The sequence below is a fragment of the Dama dama genome, chromosome 22 (assembly GCF_033118175.1).
Source record: "Dama dama isolate Ldn47 chromosome 22, ASM3311817v1, whole genome shotgun sequence".
NCBI classification, from domain to species: Eukaryota; Metazoa; Chordata; class Mammalia; order Artiodactyla; family Cervidae; genus Dama; species Dama dama.
This window is the reverse complement of record NC_083702.1, coordinates 14289396-14303208: the sequence shown is the minus strand read 5'-3', so window position 1 is coordinate 14303208 and position 13813 is coordinate 14289396.

Below are 13813 nucleotides of genomic sequence, written 5' to 3'. Positions count from 1 at the left end.
CAGGGGATCTCCCCATCCTAGGGATCAAACCAACATCTCTTATATCTCCTGCATTGGCAGGCGGGTTCTTTACCACTAGCGCCACCTGGGAAGCCCTTAATAAAGATACTTTGTCATAATGATAGATCACAGTTACCTACGCCTTTACATTTCCTAAGTTTCTCTGACCCTGACCTTCCTGTCAGATGAAATAGACGGGTGTCATTTGCCTCCTGCGGAGGTAACCAAGGCCTGGAGATGCTTCAGGATCCAATTAGTGGTCAAGCTGAGACTACCTGTTTCTTGATGACAACAAAGCCTTGTAATCACCTCCATTTCATTAAAATTTGAGCCTCTACTTTTAAAAGGGGAGGCTCAAGAGATTCTCACTCTCTTTGAAACATATTTTATGGAGAAGCTCCTGGAACCTTCACAGCAACCCTGTGACGTAGGGGCCTTCATTCTTATTCCGCTGGAGCACAGACAGTTTGAGACATTTCCTCAAGGTCACACAGCACCACCATTTAAACCTACTTCTGTCCTTAACTAATATGGGCTTCCTTGATGGCTCAGATGGTAAAGAATCTGCCTGCAACTGCAGGAGACCCAGATTTGATCCCTAAATCGGGAAGATCTCCTGAAGAAAAGAATCACTACCCACTCCAGCATTCTTGCCTAGAGAATTGTGTGGACAGTTCATGGGGTCACAAAGAGTCAGACACAACTGAGAGACTAACACTGACTTTATTTTCAATTGATTACAAGGCAACTGTAATTTTCAGTGTTGAAAAGGCACTTCAATGAACTTTATCATTTTTCCCTTTTATTTAAAAAAAAATTGATTGATTGATTTGGCTGTGTCAAAATCTTTGCTGCATCTTGAAGATCTTTCGTTGTGGCACGCAGGCTTAGTAGTTGCAACCTGCAGGCCCAGTTGCCCCGCGGCATGTGGGACCTTAATTCTCAGTCCAGGGATTGAACCTGTGTCCTCTGCATTGCAAGGCGGAGTCTTAACCACTGGACCACCAGGGAAGTCCTTTTTCCCTTTTAGAATGTGGCTTTGATTTATGAAATAGAGTGCCGTTTAAAGTAATGTCGACTCTTCAGACGTTTCATCAACGTGGACGTGATTTTTCCTTTATCCAAAACTGTTAAGTTTTACACGACTCCCGACTCAATCGTCAAGAGCTGAAAATAAATCTTAGACTGGGGACCTGTCTGCCCCCACCTTCTGTAGCCGTGGGTAACATCACAAAGTCCTCGCCATGGCCAGGCCCCGATTACTCTGTCCTGAGCCTTCAGGAGCAATCAGAGCCCTTTTTAGAAAATATTCCTGGTCGTCTGTGGCCTTGGATGGACAGAGTTTTCCACTAGGCCTTTTTTTTTTTTTTTCCAGCCACACTGGCCCTTAAGAAGATGTTACTCAAGACTCCACACCTACTTCAAACATTTTTAGGGGCCTTGGCTGGGGCTTTGGGTGCGGCTGCCAGGAACCCTACAGGGGGTGGAGCCCCGACTTGGGGCCTAGCCTCTGTCTCGGGGCTCAGCGCCCGGGGGCCCACTGTCGCTGGGGTGACTTTCTCCCAGGGCCCCCACACAGCTTATTCTGGTCAGGCAGCTGCCCTGGCTGCTTCTCCCATGTTTCTGTCCCTGGTAGGATAAACCCCTCCTCCCCTTCCCCTTTTTTTAAGGGCTTTCTCCCCAAGTCTGTCTGTCAGGGAACAGCTGTGCTCTGATATTAGATAGAATGTTTTCTGTGCTCACCGCGCGCCTAGGAACAAAAGGGTTTTAAGAACCCTGATAAATGAACAAGGTCCTTGGGAAGATGAAATGTTACCAGCGTTGCGAACAATTACAATCCTTGTGCATCTCGGAGGCTTTGGCCTCTGCAAAGCCGAGGGCCAGCCGGGCGTTTGGTGGTGGAGCCTTGGAGACTGGGAGTTTTTTTCAGCCCTGTCTGGACCCGACATGGGAAAGTTGTTCAGAAGGTGGCCTTTTCACTGGCATCAAAGCCCCCAGCTGCTTTCTCACCGCTGCTTGTCCGGGGCTGAGGCCCCACTGGGTGTGGAGCGGGGCAGGTTCCAGGTATTCTGTGAGCACTGAGGCCACGGCTGGGCTTTCTGGTTTCTGAGATCTTCCAGGTGGAGGTGTTGGGGTCCTTTCCTGCCCCAAAGCATGCCCAGCATCCCTGGTTACATGCTGCCCACCTGTAAGCACCAGGCTGAGCCCTGGGTGGTTGCCTGTTCCATCAGCAGAGCAGCTGGTGACATCTGAGTCCCCGCCCTTGGCTTTCCAATGTGGAAAGTGAAGCTTGGGGAAGTTAAGGGACTGACCCAAAGTCCTAGCAAGCAGGGAGTCAAGCCAGCCTTTAAACCAGATTTGGGGGTTCCCAGGAAGGACAGGGAAGCCTGGCGTGCTGCAGTCCATGGGATCGCAAAGAATCAGACACGACTTAAGGACTGAACAACAAAAAAAGAGCCTTGGCTTTTTTGATAAAAGTGGCATCGCTGGGTGTCTGGCCAGAGTAGCCAGACAGGAAGGGGTTCCTAGGCTGTTCTGTGGTCCCACTTCCACAGAGGACTCCTTCTCACTGGAGCCTCTTTTTTCTTTCTTTTAAATTTAATTTTTCAAAGAAATTTTTGGCTATACTGAGTCCTTGCTGCTTCGCACAGGTTTTTCTCTGGTTGTGGCAGGCGAGTGCCATTCCCCATCGCAGGCTTCTCATTGCAGTGGCTTCTCTTGTTGCAGAGCAGGGCTCTAGGGCACATGGGCTTCAGTAGTTGTGGTGCACAGGCTCCGTTGCCCTGTGGCATGCGGGATCTTCCCGGCCCAGGGATCGAACCCATGTCCCCTGCAGTGGGAGGCAGATTCTTGACCACTGGACCATCAGGGAAGCCCTTCTCCTCTCTTTAAACCTTTCTCTTCACCGCACCTGCCTCCATCACAGCCCTGAAGGATGTATTCTGGTCCTTAATGCACCCTTTCAAGGTTATCTGACCCCAGTCTACTTGTTTAGGTTCATTTGCTCCCTAGTCCACAGCCCAGCCTAGGCTTCTTCCTGGTACCGCCCCACGTGGGAACAGAAAGGTCAAGGCATGAAGTAAAACGACAGATGGAAAGAAAAGCCGCTCCCAGCCTCTGAGCCCCATGAAATCCTTCATTATGGGATTTCCCTTGTCCGGGCTGCAAGGAGAAGCCTGAAGGCTCACGGCAAAAATCTGTAACTCATAAGGGCACCATCCACATAGGCGCTGCTCATCACAGTGGGGGCATCTGATAAGCAGCCCCACGGGTGAGGGGCAGCGACGTGATGGACTAGGAGGAGGAGAGGGGAGAGGAAAGAAAAGAGGGAAACCATCAGCCTCCTGATTTCATTTCCTACCTGTTGGCATCCCGCCTGCTCTCTCCTCCACTGAGATTTGAAGGTCTTTCTAAAATGCAGCAGGAAGGATTTAGGCTAGACTCGAAGTAGAACCTGAGACCTGAGAACTGATCAAGGCGCCCCCTTCTCTGGAAACATGCAAGACCAGGGTGCAGATTCACCACTGGCAGAGTCTAGGACTGTGCTGGACCTGGTAACTTCAGTTCTGTGGATTCAGGAATGAGCCTGCTGCCTTGGAGGGGTCTCTTCTCAAGCCAGTTGGGGTCAAGTTAACAAGTCTACCCGAGAAACTTCCAAGAGGTGGACACGTCGCAAGAGTGAGCCCCTGCAACTGCTGTCTCCAGGCCCACACGTGCACATCTTTTCCTCCTCTGCCCTCTTCCTCCCCCAGTTTTCTTAATTTCCTCTACCCTCTGAAGCTTCCCATCCCTCCTATGGAAAAACGCAGACAAAGCATCTTTCTCTGGGGGTTTTTCACATCGATCAACAGATTTGCCCAGGACACAGAGCACGTGTTTCCAGCAAGTGGGAGAGGCAACGGTGGGTCCTGGTGCCCAGATGTGGTGAGGCTGCCCAAGAAGGAGTGAATTACTGTCTCCCCGATGCCCCAACAGCTCCCTACATGGGGCACCTCCAGGGTCTTTTCTTCAAAAGGGAGTCTGTGAAAAGTGAAAGACATTTTTGCCATGACTTCTGGAATTACGCTGTGTCACCCAGAGAGGGTGTGGTGTTAATGACATGGCCTGGGGAGGACTCCGGGGGTTCCATGCCAGTAACCCCAACATGGGACGTTGGGCAAATTATTTCACCCTCTCTGGTCTCAGCTTCTTCTTTGGCCAAATGGGATTGGTCTTAATTATCCTGGGAACCCATGGGGACCATGTGGAATAAAATAGTAGAAAGTTCTTTGAAAGGTGGAAATGGACCCTTAAGGGTGAGGTTTGCTATTCGGGATTTCAGGGGGCGAGGAATAGGAACCAACAATAGGCCACCCGCCCCTCAGGCCAGGATCTGCCAGGCCTTGGTCCGGCAGTGACCGTGCCCGCCAGAAGCCGTGGGAGGATAGGGGATCCTGAAGCCAGCAGCCTTTGGAACCGTGGCCACAGACACCGCCCACCTCCCTCCTTGCCGCGGCCGGCTCCAAACCCCAGGAAAGTCAGAGTTTCTGTGGCAACTTAAGCCGTGCCTGCTGGACCAGACTGGCTGGGGGCGGGAGGGGGGCTGCGCTCTGCCAAATGGTGGGCTTGGAGGGGGAGCGACAGCTGGAGGGTGGAGAGCTGGGTGGGAGCGTGGGGGCGGGTTGGAGCCCTTCCCCTGCCAGTTCTGCCAGGCCCGGGCACTGCCGCCTGCTCTCAGCACAGCCCACGTGGGTGCGGGGACCCCGGGTGGGGGAAGGGCGGGGCTCCAGGAGCCTGGGTAAGGGATGTGGGAGCAATCTGGGGACTCCCCAGGTGTGCGCTGCCTGCAGAGACCAAAAGGGCGGAGTCCAGCCTGGCTGTCCAGGTGACTTCTTCCTCCAGGGGAAGATGCTTCTCGCTTGGCTAGAATCCCGAGAAAGACCGTGGACACGGAAAGACTTGTGTCTAAAGACCCTCTGCTCCAGACACATCCCCCCACACTCCCACTCCCACCTCCCCAGCGCACATTCCCCCATGGCTCTACTGTCTGGGGATCACCCAACGGAGAGGACTTTCCAGTTTGCAGTGGACACAAGCATGCTCCCTCTCTCTCCCCTCTCCACCCCCTGCCTGACCCCTCAGCCAAGCAGGAACCTCCCTGTGTCCCAGTGACACGCGTCACAGGGCAGGCCAGTGACATGGGGGCCACAGAAATGTCTGCCCGAGGTGTGACCACCGCCACTCAGGACTCTGGGCTTCCATGGCCAACCGTCCGGACACAGCTTTATCCTCCTAGACACTGGGGAGCAGCATTTAGATCCTGGCCCCTGACATCAACTGGCCTCTCATAATTTAAATGGCACATACCATGGTTTTTAGGGCTTCACTGGTGGCTCAGAGGGTAAAGAATCTGCCTTCAATGCAGGAGATACAGGAGACACGGGTTCGATCCCTGGGTCAGGAAGATCCTCTGGAGGAGGAAATGTCAACCCACTCCAGAATTCTTGCCTGGGAAATCCCATGGACAGAGGAGCCTGGAGGGCTACAGTCCATGGGGTCGCAAATAATCAGACATGACTTAGTGACTGAGCAAACACCCATGACAATTGTGGGGACTAAAGCCTTCCTTTGATGTCACCTCTAGAGGGACTGAGTCCTATGGCTGGAAAGTAGCAGAGTCAGGAGCTGGTGGGAGCCAGAGACCCTCAAGATGGGTGCCGGGGGCCGTTAGTCGGGTGTCACTAGGTAATGAAGTGTTAGCATGTAATTTACAAGAAGAAACCCAAATGAATCAGTAGTTTTCTAGCTTATAGGTTAATAGGGGAAATAAGTCATTAAAATGTACATAATGACACATACACAAAGGACACACCCAGCAGGTGCATAAAAATAGCAGCTGAGCAGAAATCAGAGTGTGGAGCGAGCTGCTGTTGGGTGAGGGGAGCTGGGCGAGTGGGTTGGTTTCTGGGTAAAAGGGCGTATGAGTCAAAGTTTTAAAGAGAAAGAGGAGGAGACGGGCTGTCCCACTAGGCGGGCCCTGCCTCCCTGTGGGTTCCGGCTTCCTCACACGGAGCGGGCATTCAGGCAGTGGTCTCAAGACCCCTCCCAGTGTTGCTAATTTATGACTCTGGGTTGGTTTTCAAAGCGGAGAAGATACTGCCCACACACAGCACTCAGACTCTCCGGCGATTCCTGTGATTTTTAAAAGATTTCTTGGAGAACAACCGCTCAGACTTGCTTGTGGCCAGCTCTCCATGAGGAGCCAGTTTCCCTCCAGCCCTGTCCAGGCGGTGTGTGGATTTTAATATTCAGTAGATTCGGGAAAGTCAGCTGCAGGATAAGAAGAACCGCCTAGTGCTCCCAAACCGGACAGAACGGGTCTGAGATCCCTCACGTGTGTGCTGTCCTCAGTCGTGTCCAACTCTGTGACCCCCTCACCCTCCAGGCTCATGTGTTCATGGGAGTTCCCAGGCAAGAATACTGGAGTGGGTTGCCACTTCCTTCTCCAGGGAGTCTTCCCAATTCAGGGATCGAACCCGCATTTCCTGCTTGGCAAGTGGATTCTTTCCCACTGAGCCACGGGGGAAGCTTGAGCTCCTTCATGATTTTATGTCACTGGAGCCCATTCTTCCTTAGGATGGTGGGAATGCTGCAGAACTTGGATGAGAGGTGATGGGTGGAAAGCTGTGTGGTCCACAGGCATAAGCTTGGCCTTTCTCAGGAAAGCAGGGAGCACTTAATCCCACGCTACTTCCTTGCTCTTGGCTGAGTGTCGCTTGGGATGCTGGGTAGTCTGGGGGCTTCCCAGAAGCCCACGCACCCTGCCCACCTTTGAAGGATAAGAGGAAGATGAATTGGATGATTCTGGTTCCAAGCCCAAGAGTCATGGCTGCACTGGGGTGAAGGTCACCAGCACTCAGGAGTCCAGAGGAGGAGCAGCAGCCTGGGAAACTCTTGGAGCTGCCAAGGGCCTTCCATCTGAGGATCCCAGCGGCGTGTGTGGTTGGGGGAGGCACAGAGGAAATGAGGGAGGGGTGGCATGAAGGATAGATACTGGAAGAGGTTGCTGCTGGGCACCAGTTGTGCTGAGCCTCTGGGCTTCGTGACTTCCTGGGGGCCACTGGGTGCTTCTCTGGAGAAATTCTGAGGAGGGATGAGGTAGACAGTGGGGAGGTGGTGCCCCAAGCCCTGTGTGACAGAACAGCTCCCAAAACCAGAATCCTCCTAGCCTGCTGCGGGGAGACCCTTCCACGCAAGAAGCAGTTTTAAACATTCATTGGACATATCCTCTGTTTGTGCCAGTGGACAAAGGATACGTATAAGGAATGAAAGTGTCAGTTACTCAGTCATGTCCGACTCTTTGCAACCCCGTGGCCTGTAGCCTGCCAGGCCCTTCTGTCCATTTAGAATTCTCCAGGCAAGAATACTGGAGTGGGTGTCCACTTCTTTCTCCAGGGGATCTTCCCGACTCAGGGATCGAACCTGCATCTCCTGCATTGCAGCCAGATTCTTTACTATCTGAGCCAACCAGGGAAGCCCCGTATAAGGAATGGCAAATATTAAATGTGACTGAGCCATGGATATCTGGGGAGCTGGGTGAGTAAAGTCAGGATTAGAGTGAGAGTGTAGAAGGTGGTAACGGAGAGACAGAAGGCTCCAGAAAAATGGATGGAGGACTAACTTGACCCTAACGACTTTGGATTTTTATCCTCCAGGCACTGCGGCCCCACTGAGTATTAAGGGTTTGAGCGTCACTCTCTGTCCCCACGTGCACCTTCCCTTCTCCAAGAAGGCTGCCTAGAGCCAGGGCTGAGCCTCGTTGAAGCTAACCAGCCCGGCTGTTCAATGGCCCTGTGGTCACAGCTGTCTCTGTAAGCCACATGTAATCTTTAGCCCGGGTGAACCAGCAGAGGAACAGGTGTGGGTGTACTTGGGGTGGAGGAGCAAGGTGGCTGGCCGAACCAAAATGCAGCCACAGCAAGGTCCAGAAGCAATTTGGTAACTTGGTGCCATGAAAGGGATAGCATGACCCAAGGCTTAGGGTCCCCAGGCCTTTCCTGGTTCTACGGTGAATGAAGTAAGCGCGTCTGGATGCACAAATTGTCTGACACACGGACTGCACAGCAGACCCTGAGCTGGACACGGAAATGCAGAGGGAAGGGACCCAGTCCCGCCTCCAGGGATGCGCACAGATGATGAAGTCGTTTCGGCACCACATCGGTCATCCTTATGTTCCTACCTATCTGTGATCTTGGTTTGTACCTGTTTCTACACCCCAGACCTATATAATGGCCAGGGTGCTGGGCGACTGGGCACAGGTCCATGGGCTCATGTCTGTCCAGATGCAGGGGACCCCAGGTGCTCTGCTTCCGGACCTCCTCCAATCTAAAGTCACGGAAAACCTGGGAATCAGAATGTGAACAGCAGCCAGCAGTGAGTGGGTGAGTACTGGATGTCGTGGGTGCATTCTGCGTATACGTGCCAGAAAAGGCCTTGATTTCCCCAGACAGCTCTTATCTCATGGTCTGCCCTGAAGAGAGGGATGGGGGTCTTGCTACAATTTTCTTCTCCAAGATCGTGGCTGTCCTCCAGATATTGGGTTGGCCAAAACATTTGTTCAAGTTCTTCTGTGAGCTGTTATAGAAAACCAGAACAAACATTTTGGCCAAGCCAATACATGGACTCCCAAGGGTCAAGGAAAACCCCACTGTTTTCACAGGGAACCAGGACACACAGGGGCCTCCCACATGGTGCAGTGGTAAAGAATCTGCCTGCCAATGCAAGAGACGCTGGTTTGATCCCTGGGTTGGGAAGACCCCCAGAGGAGGAAATGGCAACCCACTCCACTATTCTTGCCTGGGAAATCCCATGAACTGAGGAGCCTGGGGGTGGGGGGTGGGGGCTACAGCCCCCCAGGGGGTCACAAAAAGTCAGACACAACTGAAGTGACTAAGCACAGTGCACACAGGATGCAGAGTTCAGCAGAAGAGACAGGACCTTGGGCTCAAAAATAATGCAGACGGGCTCTTGGAGAAGGAAAGTACCCAAGACCCAGGCCTGGAGTCCACCACCCACTGCCCTGACTCAGACCAGCTCTGTGTCACTTGCCAGGCCACACTCCTCATGCAAACCAGATTCTACCCCACTGTCACCCCCTCTGCCTCCGCTCCTGCTTCCCCTGGGGTCTGCACCGGGGCTGTTCTCCACCCTGGAAATGCCAGACCCTTCTCTCTAGCAGTCTCTGACCTCCCTGGCTAAGCCCAGCTTCCAAGATGCTTTCTGGACTGATCCTTAAAGCCGTCCCTCCAACTCTGCTCATCTGCCCAGCGCTCACACTGTTGACCTCCCTTCACCTGATATCCCCTCTCAGCCTCATTCCTGAGCTATCTGATGAGCAAGGGGACTAAGAAGGGACCTCCTAAAGCAATGGTCACCACCGGGGCCACCAGACACAGGGGATATGCCGGAGGCTTGGGGGTTAGGAAGAGAAATAATAAACTTCTATTTATTTCAAAAAATATCATTGTGGTCCCTGGTAGTCCAGTGGTTAGGACTCTGAACTTCCACTGCATGGGGTGTGGGTTCAATCCCTGGTCAGGGAACTAAGCTGCTGTATGCCACACACGGTGTGACCAAAAAAAACCCCCCAAAAAACAAAGCACAGTAAAGCAGGGGCTTTAAAATAATCATAACGAAATCAGTACTAGTTCATAAACTCTACTACTATGGAAGATGTTAATAACAAGGGAAACGTTGTTCAGTCGCTCAGTCTTGTCCAATTCTTTGCAACCTCAATGGACTGCAGCACTTCAGTTTCCCTGTCCTTCACTATCTCCCAGAATTTGCTCAAACTCATGTCCATTGAGTCAGTGATGCTATCCAACCATCTGATCCTTTGTTGTCTCCTTTTCCTCCTGCCTTCAATCTTTCCTAGCATCTGAGTCTTTTCCAATGAGTCGGCTCTTCGCATCAGGTGGCCAAAGTATTGGAAATATATAGAAGTAGGTAGAAACACTGGTTCCAAATTGGGAAGGGAGTACGTCAAGGCTGTATATTGTCACCCTGCTTATTCAACTTACATGCAAAGTACATCATGCGAAATGCTGGGCTGGATGAAGCACAAGCTGGAATCAAGATTGCTGGGAGAAATATCAATAACCTCAGATATGCGGATGACACCACCCTTATGGCAGAAAGTGAAGAGGGACTAAAGAGCCTCTTGATGAGAGTGAAAGAGGAGAGTGAAAAAGTTGGCTTAAAACTCAACTGATTTGTTGAAAAACTAAGATCATGGCATATAGTCCCATCACTTCATGGCAAATAGATGGGGAAACAGCAGAAACAGTGACAGACTTTATTTTCTTGGGCTCCAAAATCACTGCAGATGGTGACTGCAGCCAGGGAATTAAAAGATGCTTGCTCCTGGGAAGAAAAGCTATGACCAACCTAGACAGTATATAAAAAGCAGAGACATTACTTTGGCAACAAAGGACTGTCTAGTCAAAGTTATGGTTTTTCCAGTAGTCGTGTGTGCCTGTGAGAGTTGGACCATAAAGAAGGCTGAGCACCGAAGAACTGATGCTTTTGAACTGTGGTGTTGGAGAAGACTCTTGAGAGTCCCTTGGACTTCAAGGAGATCCAACCAGTCAATCCTAAAGGAAATCAGTCCTGAATATTCATTGGAGGTACTGATGCTGAAGTGAAAACTTCAATACTTTGGCCACCTGATGCAAAGAACTGACTCACTGGAAAAGACCCTGATGCTGGGAAAGGTTGAAGGTAGGAAGTGAAGGGGATGACAGAGGATGAGATGGCTGGATGGCATCACCAACTTGATGGACATGAGTTTGAGCAAGCTCTGGGAGCTGGTGATGCACAGGGAAGCCTGGCGTGTTGTGGTCTATGGGGTCCAAAGAGTCGGACATGTCTGAGCAAATGAACTAAGATAGATTGAGGTCGCTGCTCAATTTTCTAAATTAATTTTTATTGGAGTAGAGTCACTTCACAACGTTGTGTTAGTTTAACCACTGCTCAATTCTAAAAACTGATGGGGTGTGCAATCAAAACTGTTTGGGTCACCATCTAAGATGCTAGTGAGGCCACAGTGTGCATCTCTGGCCCCAGCTTCTGGGACTCTGCCCAGTGACTTTGCTCCAAGGTCCAGTCAGGTCTGGTAAACACGGTGTAAGTTCCTGCTGGTTGGTTTCAGACCTTGAAGCCCCCTGTCCCTTAGGTCTTCATCCCAGCTCCCCTCATGCGCTGGAAGCCAACTTACTTTCCTAGGAAGATCCTTCCAGTCCAGGAGGCTGAGGGAGTGAGGAGGAGGGCTGGGGAAGGACAAGGACAGCGTCTGACAGAGGTGGGCAGACAGAGAAAGAAACAATGCCAGATAAAGGCGGAGGGTGATAAGGAGAAACAGAGAGCCTAGGCGTTGGGCCTGGAGCCCAGGAGAGGGCAGCCGAGGAGAGATGTGGCCCCAAAGGAAGTGGACTTTTATCTGGGGACCGGTGAGGTCACCTACCCTCCAGAGGTGGGAAGGCGAATGGTATACATCCTGCTTTGCCAAGGTCATCTGCTCTAGAGGTCATCTGAGAAGGCAAGAGGGAGGGGCGACTTTGAAGGTGAGCAGAGGGGATGGGTCACCCACATTCTGCTCACACTTGGGGCAGACTGTGTGTAGGTCCTGCGTTTACTTGTGCAGGGGAATTACCTTCTGGGTCTGTGCTCATCTCCCAGGAGACCACAGATGCCCCCAGACATGTCCCCCTCGAGCTTAGAAGAACAAACGTTCAAGCCAGGTGAAATGGGGGTACCTAAGAGCCCAGGATAACTTTGACATGGGAGAACTGGGGAGAACTTCCTGGAGGAGGTGGCAGCCTTGAAGGACAGGAAGAGAAACTTTAACAAGTAGAGATGGGATGGTGAGGAAGGACACCAGGGTAGAGGGAACCCTGTGATCAAAGGCAGGAAGCACGAAGGAGGAAGGAATAAAGTGGGAGGGAGGAGGGACCTGGGGAGCTGCCCAGCACTGGAAACAAGAAAGCAACAAAGTGACTTCCCAGAGTTACAGCTCTGTGTTGCCTTTTCTGTCTGCGGGAGATAGGTCGGGACCAGGTGTCTGGGCTCCTGGTCTGACAATGGGCAGCATTCTGCAGAGCCTCTGCCCTGGAGGCCCTGGGTGTGGGGAGTTCATATCTGCACTATGACACTTCTTTCTCATCCTGAGGATCAGAGCTTCCTGAGTCCTGGACACCCAGGTCATCCTGGCTTCTGTGGGGCAGCTGTCCATTGTACAGATAGTCAACTGACAAAGAGTGATTACCCCCACCCCCATCCCACCCTCCTCTTCCCATAGACTTCTGCCTTCTTCTACTGTCATTGATTTCAGTCCACTCCTGTGTACTTCTTCTGGACCCTTCTGTTCCGTGGACTTGCGGGACACAGGCTCTAATTCTCTCCCACCCCAGTGATGCTCTTCGTGTCTCACTGCTCACTTTCCCTCTCTAACTCCTTCACCCTCGGCCTCCCGTTTGTGTTTTCCTCCTTGCACACTCCTTGGCTTTATTGTCCCCTTTGTCACGGAGCTCTTTCTCTGCACAGGTGGTGTACTGGTTGAAATACTTAGTACAGCAGGGATGGAGACCTCGACTCAAGGGGCTTAAGTAAAGAGGACATTTATCATCACACGGTGAGGAATCCTGAGCCTCTTTCTGCAGTTGGACAGTCTGACGGCCCAGTATCACCAGAGAGCCAGCTTCTTTCCATCTTTCTGCTCTGCCATCTTGTGTGTGTGGGGGTGTGTATGTGTGTGTGCAAACTCAGTCATGTCCAGCTCTTTGCAACCCCATGGACTGTAGCCTGCCAGGCTCCTCTGTCCATGGGATTCTTCAGGCAAGAATATTGGAGTGGGGTGTCATTTCTTTCTCCAGGGGATCTTTCTGACCCAGGGGTCAAACCAGGGTCTCCTGCATTGGCAGGCGAATTCTTTATAGTCTGAGCTACCAAGGAAGCCCTCTCTGCCATCCGAAGCATGTTGATTTTTGCCCTTAGGATTTCCCCCTCATGGTCACAAAGTGACTGCAGAGCTTCAGGCCATGAATCTTCAAACAAAAATCTAAAAAAAAAAAACAGACCACCTGACGTTGCAGAACCATAGACGCACAATAGAGCTGGGGAATCACAGTCTCCTTGCCCCTCTCCACCTATGTTTTTTGTAGCTCCTGTCAAGAGTTGCTTGTCACCAGTGTGGGAGGACTCTGCCGGTTCTCTGGGTCTCAGTCCACAGGGACCTGGGAGCAGGCCACTGCCCCGGCGTTCCTGGTGCTCTGATTTCTGAGTGAGTTCCGGTGACGGCCATTGCCGGCATCGCCATCATTGTCACCACCCTCATTATAACCCTCTTTCCCAGCATCAGACAACATTGCTCTTTCCCCCTACTTTTTGCCTGTCCGACTAGACATGCAGGATCTTACGTTTCCTGACCAGGGATTGAACCCACGCCCCCTGCAGAGGAAGCAGGGAGTCTGAACCACTGGCCTGCCAGAGAAGTTCCCAGACAGCATTTTAAAATAGATTGAACTGTACTATAATGTGATTTCCCAGGCAGCTGAGCAGTAAAGATTCCGCCTGCCAATGCAGGAGATGCAGGTTCAATCCCTAGATTGGGAAGATCCCCTGGAGGAGGAAATGGCAACCCACTCCAGTATTCTTGCCTGGGAAATCCCACGGACCATAGTCCTGGGGTCTCGATGAGCCTGGCGGGCCATAGTCCATGGGGTCTCGAAAGTGTCGGACATGACTGAGTGACTAAATAACAACAAATACCAGGATGCTA